Source organism: Pinus tabuliformis, chromosome X, assembly GCF_031772625.1.
Source record: "Pinus tabuliformis cultivar Carrire ecotype Pingquan chromosome X, CPIR1, whole genome shotgun sequence".
Classification (NCBI taxonomy): Eukaryota; Viridiplantae; Streptophyta; class Pinopsida; order Pinales; family Pinaceae; genus Pinus; species Pinus tabuliformis.
In genome coordinates, this window is record NC_142308.1 from 1,325,421,086 (window position 1) to 1,325,430,554 (window position 9,469).

A 9,469-nucleotide genomic window follows, 5' to 3' on the forward strand; every position below is an offset into this window, starting at 1 on the left:
TTACACCTTATCGGTCAGGGGTCTCTCATCCCCAAGAGCTCATTAGCTCCATTCATCACCCTAGGAGCTCAACTAGGGGGGAAGAGCACTGCTCAATGTTCTTGATCAGCTAGGACCCTTATTTGAAAGGGTCATCTCAACCAATCCAAGCTGCTCTCTGAAGACCAAGAACTTCCCTTTCGGCAAAGCCTTGGTGAGGATATCAACTATCCGCTCATCTATCAAAATGTGAAGGAGTCTCACAACTCCTCTTTGCACCATGCCTCAGATGTAATGATATTTAATCTCAATATGCTTGGACTTGTCATGGAACACTATCTTCTCTAACAAACAAATCCCACTCTTGCTGTCGCAATAGATAACTGTCGTGTCTAGGACCTACTCAAATAACTCTCCAAAGAGCTTCCTCAACCAAACTGCTTTACAACTCGCCAGGCTAGCCGCAATATACTCTGTCTCAACTGTGCTAAGAGCTACAAACTTCTACTTCCTTGCTCATCCACGATATCATGGCAGATCCAAGACTAAAACAACATCCGAAAGTACTCTCCCTGTCAACAACACTACTAGCCCAATCTGCATCTGTATTTCCATGTAGTCTAACATATCCAATGACATATCTTAGTCCATGGTTAATACTCCCATGTAGAATATCTTAATACATGTTTGGCAGCGACCCAATGTACATGGTGAGGTTCGGTCATAAACTAACTCAAAGTGTTAATTGTGAAACATATGTTCGGACGAGTGTTCACAAGGAACATCAAAGCACCAACCAATTTTCTATACTCAGAGGGGTTTGCTAGGTCCGGTCCGACAACCTCTCCCCATAGATTTTTGAAATTCATCTCCATAGGTGTAGGAAAGGACTTGCATTCAACCATGCCAAATCTCTCTAACAATTTCACAACATATTTTCCTTATGAAAGGAAAATCTCGCCCAATATTTTCCATACCTCAAGTCCCAGTAAATAATGCATTAAACCAAGATCTTTCATCTCAAATTTAGTAGCCAACTCCCTCTTACGTTCAAGAATGAGAGGGTACGCACTTGTCAAGAATAAGTCATCAACATATAATACCAAAATGAGAGGCATACCTTGGATCACTTTGAGTACAAGTTTGGATAGGCACTACGCCTTGTGAATCCCAGCTTCATCAAGTAACTATCATTACATGCATACCAAGCACGGGGGGCTTGCTTCAATCCATAGAGAGATTTCTTCAATCGACACACATGGGTCTTTCTATCATGAACTTCAAGTCCTGGAGGCTGTTCAACACATACTTCTTCTTGATGCAAACCATGCAAGAAGGAAGTCTTCACATCCATTTGGTGAGCAGTCCATCCCTGATTCATTGCAAGTGCAACAATGGATCGAATGGTGGTGTAGCGAGCAACTGGAGCTAATATATCATCATAATCCTCTCCCTCTTTTTGGGAGAACCCTCGGGCTACGAACATTGCCTTGTATTTTTTGATGCTTCCATCAACCCCATGCTTGATTTTGCAGAGCCATTTTGAAGTCACCATGGATTTCCCCTTCAGTCTCGTCACAACATCCTATACGTCGTTCTTCATAATTGACTCGTATTCTTCAGCCATAACATCATTCTAGATTTTTTCTTGAATGGCTTCTTCAAAGGTGGGAGGCTCAATTTGAATCATGTTGCTCATAACTACCACATATCCTTGATACTTGCACAACTTTTTGCTTTTTCTAAAGGTCCCTCTGGTGGGAATGTGTCTCTTGGCATCTTGTAATGTGTCACGAAGCCAAAGTGGCCTCTTCCTGGCAGGAGGATCACATGGAGGAGGATCCAAGGGGTCCATAAGCTCCATGGGATCATCAACAATATCTTTCTTGGATTCTGGCACAAAAGGACCTTCTAGAATGGAAGGTCCCTTGCTTTCTAAAGGGAAACATCTTCATCAAATGTTACATCCCTGCTAATTTCAACCTTCCTTTGACTAGGAATATATATTTTAAATGCTTTAGAATCTTCACAATATCCAATGAATGTACCTTTTCTTCCGGTTATTAAAATTCCAAACTGGAACCCTATTGCAACAGCTGGAAATTATTCTCCTAATTGTTAATTTTATTTAACAATTTATTCGCTGTTTGCTACGATAAACACTGAATAAATCACACTGCAACCTTCACAAATAAAATATTGCGGAAGAAAATAAAATGTTGGAAGCTAAGAAAGGCTAGCACACACACATAAAATTAACACAATTATTTTTGGACAAAATTCCTCGGAAGAACCCAACTTGGGAAAACCGATGCAACAAATGAGGGTTTTAGTACTATGCAGCAGGGAGAAACTATGACTACAATTGGATGCCAAATTCTGGAAATCCTACAGAGAAAAATATTGGCACAAATATAGTGAGGAATTTTCATCACCCTACAAGCAAACTCCTGGCACGACTTGCCTTCAGAAATTTAGCCCTTTGACCCTCTACGTCGGCCTCTGTGTTGCTCTACACAACCTGTTGGACATCTAGCCTCAGACCGGTCTCTGATGAAGTCATTATTTCTTCAACTGACTGGAAAGACGCTTCTTCAACACTTTGGGACTCCTTCCTGGCCTCTAGAACTAAAAACATTAGTCCCTCTCAACAATTCGACTTTGGCTCTAGAAGTTGCTGCGCTGCCCCAACGTCAGCCTCTCTGTGTCTCTTCTACCTCTATGCAAATGCACTCACTGGATTTGGAATTCCTCCTCCAACCTCACTGTCTCATCCCCTCTCATAGTGTTTCGATCTCTTGCTCTCTCTTAGGAAACTGACTAATACTACTTTGGAAATTGATTTGCCAAAAAATCAAAACTACTCAAGTGTCTTCTCCAAGTGCTCCTCGACTTCTTATAATCCTCTGTTGGGATTCCAACGTCCAAGATTAAATCTAAATCAATGGCTAGGATCATCTTGAGGTCGATCTGTGTGAGTTTCTAGATGATTCTCGCCTTGACTTAATTAATATTGATTAATTAACCCCATTCCCTAAGTTTAGACTTAAGAAATATTTACAAACTGGTTAATAATCTAATTAAGTCATTTCAAGGCAGAATTCCCAGAAATGATTTATGGGTTTTGGAGATTTCATGTATTCTATCATCTCCACAAAATTTCAAGGCTAGAACACATCTGATGCTACAAAAACTAACACTCCCTCTTAGTGAGGAATGTGTTCTAGTGCCACTGCACACCTTGTAGCAGCGTCCTGTCTCTGCATCATCTCCTGTCAATGCTGCTGATGTCTGTACATACACTGCCAACCAACCATTGTGCAAATTTGATATACACTACATCCGTGCTGTTTCTGACATTGCTATATTGCTGCCAACAATGCATTTGCATTGCAACTCCCTCTCATTTGTTGCCGCTACAACTGCAGCTGAAAAGCATCCAAAAAATTGAATCAACTATGACCAGTATAATGCATCTGTCACCCGAGTCTTTGACTGCTGCTAGTATCTGCACTGTGATTGAAGAATCTGCGCTACTGCTGACTCTGCAGTGTGCCAACTGCATTGTGCTCCCCAACATATCACTGCTACTAGTCTCTGTAACTGTCACTCAGTCTCTGACTACACCAATTATCATTGATCCATCCTACTACTGAATACTGTGGGCCCTCGTAGCAAGGTATTGATCCATGAGGTGGACTCTTCAAGGACCCTGCCCAACTATAGCACTTTGGGGCTACAACTCCAAGGCATCCCACCTCACTCCTGGAGGTATGGCTGCCATCATTGCGAAGTCTTCCTCCAGCCTGGAGGAAAGCCTATCGATATTTACAGAAGATGCCTACTGGTCTTGTTTCTTCTCCTTGTCCTTCGTCTTGAGAGGACACTGGGTACAGTAGTGACCGAGCTCACCACACTTGAAGCACTTAACCTTCGACAAGTCCTTCTTCTCCCCCCTGTCCATGACTAGGACCCTTTGATGCGAGGGCCACATTCTTCTCCTCCTCCACCTACTTCGATCCGCTGCTGTTGCCACTGATGGATTTATTTAGAAGATCTCACCTCAGTTCCTCCCACTGCAAGTCAGCACATCTTGTCCCAGTTTGGTAACTTGTCTCTTCCCAATATACTTTGGACAAAGACCTGCCAGTCCTCAGAGACACTATTGAGTGCCAATCTCACAAGCTCTATGGGTTGAGGTGTTGCCCCAATAGTTGACAATTGGTCCAAGACCTCCTGAGTCCTGGTGAGGAAGGGGTCTATGCCTTCCCCCTTCTGCATCTGGATGAGCCTTAGCTTCTCCTCGAGGTACACCTTCCATTGCTCGGATGTAACCTGATACAACATGGCGAGAGCATCCCACATCTGCTAGGCAGTATCTTTGCCATCGATATGTGAAACAACATGATACCAGACTCCATCTAGGATCATCCATTTCGCTCGTGCCATCTTCTTCTTGTAATCTTTTCGCTGATCTTCATCCGTGGGAATTGCTACCACTACATCAATATAGGCTTTCAGGCCATATTCATCTAGAAGGAAGGACATCCTTGCCTTCTAGATGACGTAGTTGGAAGCTCCATCCAACCTGTCATGATCACAAAGCCTAGTAGTGCCTATCTCAATGAACTGTTGAAAACTTCCTCTTTCCTTCTGCTTGGCCGCTATTCTACCATTCACACTCCCTTTTGGAGTGAGAAGATCTGCTCATAACGATTGGCAATCTGCAAGGAAAATTGGACTTCTTGAGACTAAAAGTTCCCTGAGGAAAAATTTCCCTCTGTGTGTTCTCTTTTCTCTTCCACCTCGACGCTGGCTCTACTTTAGCGAACCGCTGCAAAAACCATTGCGTCTAGCTAGAGATATTCTTAACGACAAAAAAAATTGAGTTGCTCCCTCTGCGTTTGGAATCACTTGATCTAGTAGGATCGAATTTTTCTACCCATCACTTAGAAAAATCGAACGTCCACAAGTAACTCGGCCTCCTTGCAGAATGACTACGCTGCCCTTGGGAATTTCGGCCTGCTTCCCACACCGAGCAACGAAATTCCTTCTCTTTTGCCTTTGATCTCTCTGGCTAATCAACTTTTCTATGATACCATGTTAAAATTCCAAACTGTAACCCTATTGCAGCAACTGAAAATTATTCTCCTAATTGTTAGTTTTATTTAACAATTTATTTGCTGTTTGCTACAACAAACACTGAATAAATCACACTGCAACCTTCACGAATAAAACATTGCGGAAGAAAATAAAACGTTAGAAGCTGAGAAAGGCTAGCGCACACATAAAATTAACACAATTATTTTGGGGCAAAAGTCCATGGAAAAAGCCCAACTTGGGAAAACCGGTGCAACAGAGGAGGGTTTTATTACTATGCAGCAGTGATAAAATATGAGTACAATAGGATGCCGAATTCTGGCAATCCTACAGAGAAAAATATTGACACAAACTAGTGAGTAATTTTTGTCACCCAAGGCAAACTCCTGGCACGAGCCTTTAGACATTCGGCCCTCTAACCCTCTGCGTCAGCCTCTGCGTTGCTCTACGCAACCTGCAAGACGTCAATCCTAAGATTGGTCTATGATGAAGTTGTTCTGCCTTCAGCTGAGTGGAAATATGCTTCTCTGGAACTCTGGGAGTCCTTCCCGGCCTCTGGAGCTGAAAATGTCAATCCCTCTCAACAATTCGACTTTGCCTCTAGAAGTTGCTGGATGCCCCAACATCAACCTCTCTGTGGCTCTTCTGCCTCTATGTAAATGCACTCGCTGGATCTAGAATGCCTCCTCTAGTCTCACTATCTTTTCCCTTCTCACATTGCTTCGATCTCTTTCTCTCTCTCTGACCACTGACTACTGCTACTCTGGGAATCGATCTGCCAAGAAATCGAATTACTCAAGTGTCTTCTCCAAGTGCCCATTGACTTCTTCTTATGATCCTCTGTTGGGACTCCAACGACCAAAATTAAATCTAAATCAATGGCTAGGATCATCTTGAGGTCTATTCGTGTGAGTTTCTAAATGATTCTCACCTTGACTTAATTAATACTGATTAATTAACCATATTCCCTAAGTTTAGACTTAGGAAATATTTAAAAACTGGTTAATAATATAATGAAGTCATTTCTAGGCAGAATTTTCAAAAACGATTTCTGGGTTTTGGAGATCTCATGTATTGTATCATCTCCACAAAATTTCAAGGCTAGAACACATCTGATGCTACAAAAATAACACCGGTGTCTTCCAACTTGTTTCCTTTGTCTTTCGACACATGGAAATATACGAGGCAACCAAATATCCTGAGATGACCAATGTTAGGCTTAACACTTGTGTATACTTCCTTGAGAGGTATGTTGTACCTCTGCAGATAATTCTAGGTTAAGGAATTATGCGAGAGCATTTAAAATGCTTTGCTTGTTTTGGATTTTTGAACAACCAATGCTCTAAACTGTTAAACAGGTGCATACTCTTCATTACTTATGATATATTAGAAGGGTTTACTCTTCACCTTTAACAAAATTTAGCTTTGAAAAAATGTGTAAGGTTGAACTTTAGAAAATATATGATTTATTAAATCTTCAAACAAAGTATTTAACTAGTCATATAGAGATGATGTGTGTAAAATCCTTTTACAACCAAACAAAATATATTTAAAGCTTAAAGGGAAGTGACAATTAAAAGATGTAGAGGAGTTAATTAAAACAAAAAGTCCAATTAACTAATCTCTGTAATTGATTATAACTTCGTGGGGGCTTTCAGATAAATTGAGATTCAATCTTATCTTACTCAGAATTCCCATTAATTTCAAACATATGCAGATTTAAACACAATGAAAATATAATAACATAGAAGTACTCACAGTGACACAAGTTGTTTCAAAATGAATCTAGAATCCTTCTATTAGTCTCATAAAATAACTTCAGAGGATTACAAGTATGCTCAAGAGTTTATCACAAGGGTTCAACCCTTTATAATTTGATCTACAAAGTATTTATACAACTTTCCTGAAAATATCTTGATTTAAATATTAAGATTTATTTACAAATATCTCAAAACTGTTTTACAAAAATAGAACTACAAAATAGGAAAATAAAACTATTTGGATATCTTGGCACAAAATTCAAGACTTCTAGTGATGATTGGGCTAAAAAGGCCGCTGTTTTGTTGCTCCTAAAAATATGCATCTTGTTGCTGAAAACTTTTTGTCTGTTGCTAGAAACCTATTGTCTGTTCAGTTAATGAGCTGACATATCTTTTCCCATCTTTCTTCATCAAGAATGGAATATTTGATTAATTTTCTATATGTTTCATCCACTTTAGTGTATTTCTGAAAAGTGGGTTTGACTACGAACATATGTTTGATTTCATGTTTTATCAATAAATCAAAACTCAAACCTTCAATAAAGGCATTTCCTGTAATAGTCCCCTTAATCTTAACAAAGCTGGATTTGTTTATATCTATAGCATGCAACCTACGCTGGTATTCTTCAAGGGGAACCAGACCGTTTGCCATTCCTCTTAAACCTGAAAGTCCTTTTTGATGTAGAACATTAAACTTTTTGTGGAACTTCTGAATAATAGCTTCTAGATTATGAAACTTAAGTTTCTAATTGCATCATTAGATTCCTTTTAGTGAGAATCCTTCTTACTTCCAAAATGGTTTCAGTTCTGTCCTCAATTTCATATTCTTCCAGCTCTTCCCTTGTTTTTGAATTCAGAATTCTGATTAATGTTGTTGCCTCTCCTAGTTTTTGACCTAGGTCTTTCTTTACTTCTGCAATTATTTCCTTTGATTTTTCCAATAGTTCTTCCTTCTCAAAAATAATTTCAATGGAAGGCCATAAATTAGTCATAGACTCATTAATATCTAGCAAGATATTTTCTTTGGCCTGTGCAATGGTTTGAGCAATAAAAAACTCATTTTCTAGAGTCTCTATTCTTTGAGTTAGTCTATGAGTTTTCTGAAGCTCTGCTAAGTAAAAATTATCAATTTTTAGCTTCTGCTCTTGGAGATTATTGAGTTGAGCCTTCAACTTTTCAATTTCTTGACCTTTTATGGATAAATCTCCCATTGCTTTAGCTAAATCAGTTGCTGAGTCTGTGGACTGTGTTTCCACTGCTATAACTGCTGCAATAGAAGCTGTTGAAGTATCTGCAATAGAAGTTGTTGAAGTACCTGCAATAGAAGTTGTTGCTATAGGAATAGATGCTGCCACATCTGCTTGCTGTTCCTTTTCCTTTAATAAAATTTCTAGTTCAGTCTCCATCCTTTGTATCTCTAAATTTTGTTCAACAATAATTTTGAACATACTTTCCTTTTCTTTTTCTAACTCACCAACTTCTTTGGTCTATGGATCTTTTGTAGTAGAGAGTTTTAGTTGTTTTCTCAATGCTTTATTATCAACATTTTTCCTCTTAATCATTTCCTCAACAACTTTAACATTACTGGGATCATATCCCAATTTGATTACCAGATATTCTAAGGATTTTATCTTGGTATCTTTGGCCAGTGATGATATATTTTCTAGCTTTAGCTGAGACTGAATATTATTCACTGAAACCTACAACTTAGATGTTGCCATTGCTGAGCTAGTCAAGGTGGAGTAAATCATTTCTCCAGCTTGCTTGTGTAGATTAATCTGGTCAATAGGATGAATCTGTTTAGTGTCAAAATAAAAAATAGATTGTTTGTAATCTTCTGCAATTTTCGGAAAAGTTAAATTAGGCTCTAGAAGGGCCATCTGAAACTGTCCTCTTTCAGTATCTAATGCCAAGAGAAGCCTGTGCTGGGAAGCTGAAGTTTTCTTCCAGAATTCAGAATAAGTGGTGGCCTTCAGTGCCTCATTTTTCTTCTTAATTTCCTTGTATCTAGCAAAGATACTTGGTTCTATAGTAGTATGAGTTAGCTCTCCTGTCTGAACTGATTCTAATGGGTCCTAAGTGACTGAAGATACAAGAGAGATTGAGAAAATTTCTTCAATCCTTGGAAATGTTGCAGCATGAGGACCTGTTAAAACTAATGTGGTCTATTCCTGTGAACTCTCTTCCTGAGATGGCTCTTCAAGAGGGTTCTTTTTCTTCTTCTTGTACATTATGAAGTTTGTCTGCTGAATTTATGAAACTAGAGGGGAAATACTTTCCCTTGTCCGCTTAGCATGCTTTTCCTGTGGTACTGAAGTCTGTGAAGTTATAGAAATGAAAACCTGTTCTTTTGCTTCATGCAACGTATTTTCCTGCTCTTGGTTCATGTACTATTCAATCTATGGTCTAGAAGTGTGTGCATAAGGAGTAGTTTTTTGTTCTACCCTTAGCTTAGAAATAACCCCCAAAGGATCATAAGACTACGTAAAATTAATTTGAATTTCATTTGTTTTAGAAGGAGACCCGCTTCCTTTGCAACTGCTTTAATATTACAAATAAGAGGTCCAATATGAGCCTTTAATTTAAATTGAGATTTCTTCTTAGCTAACATAAAGTGCAACTAATCCATG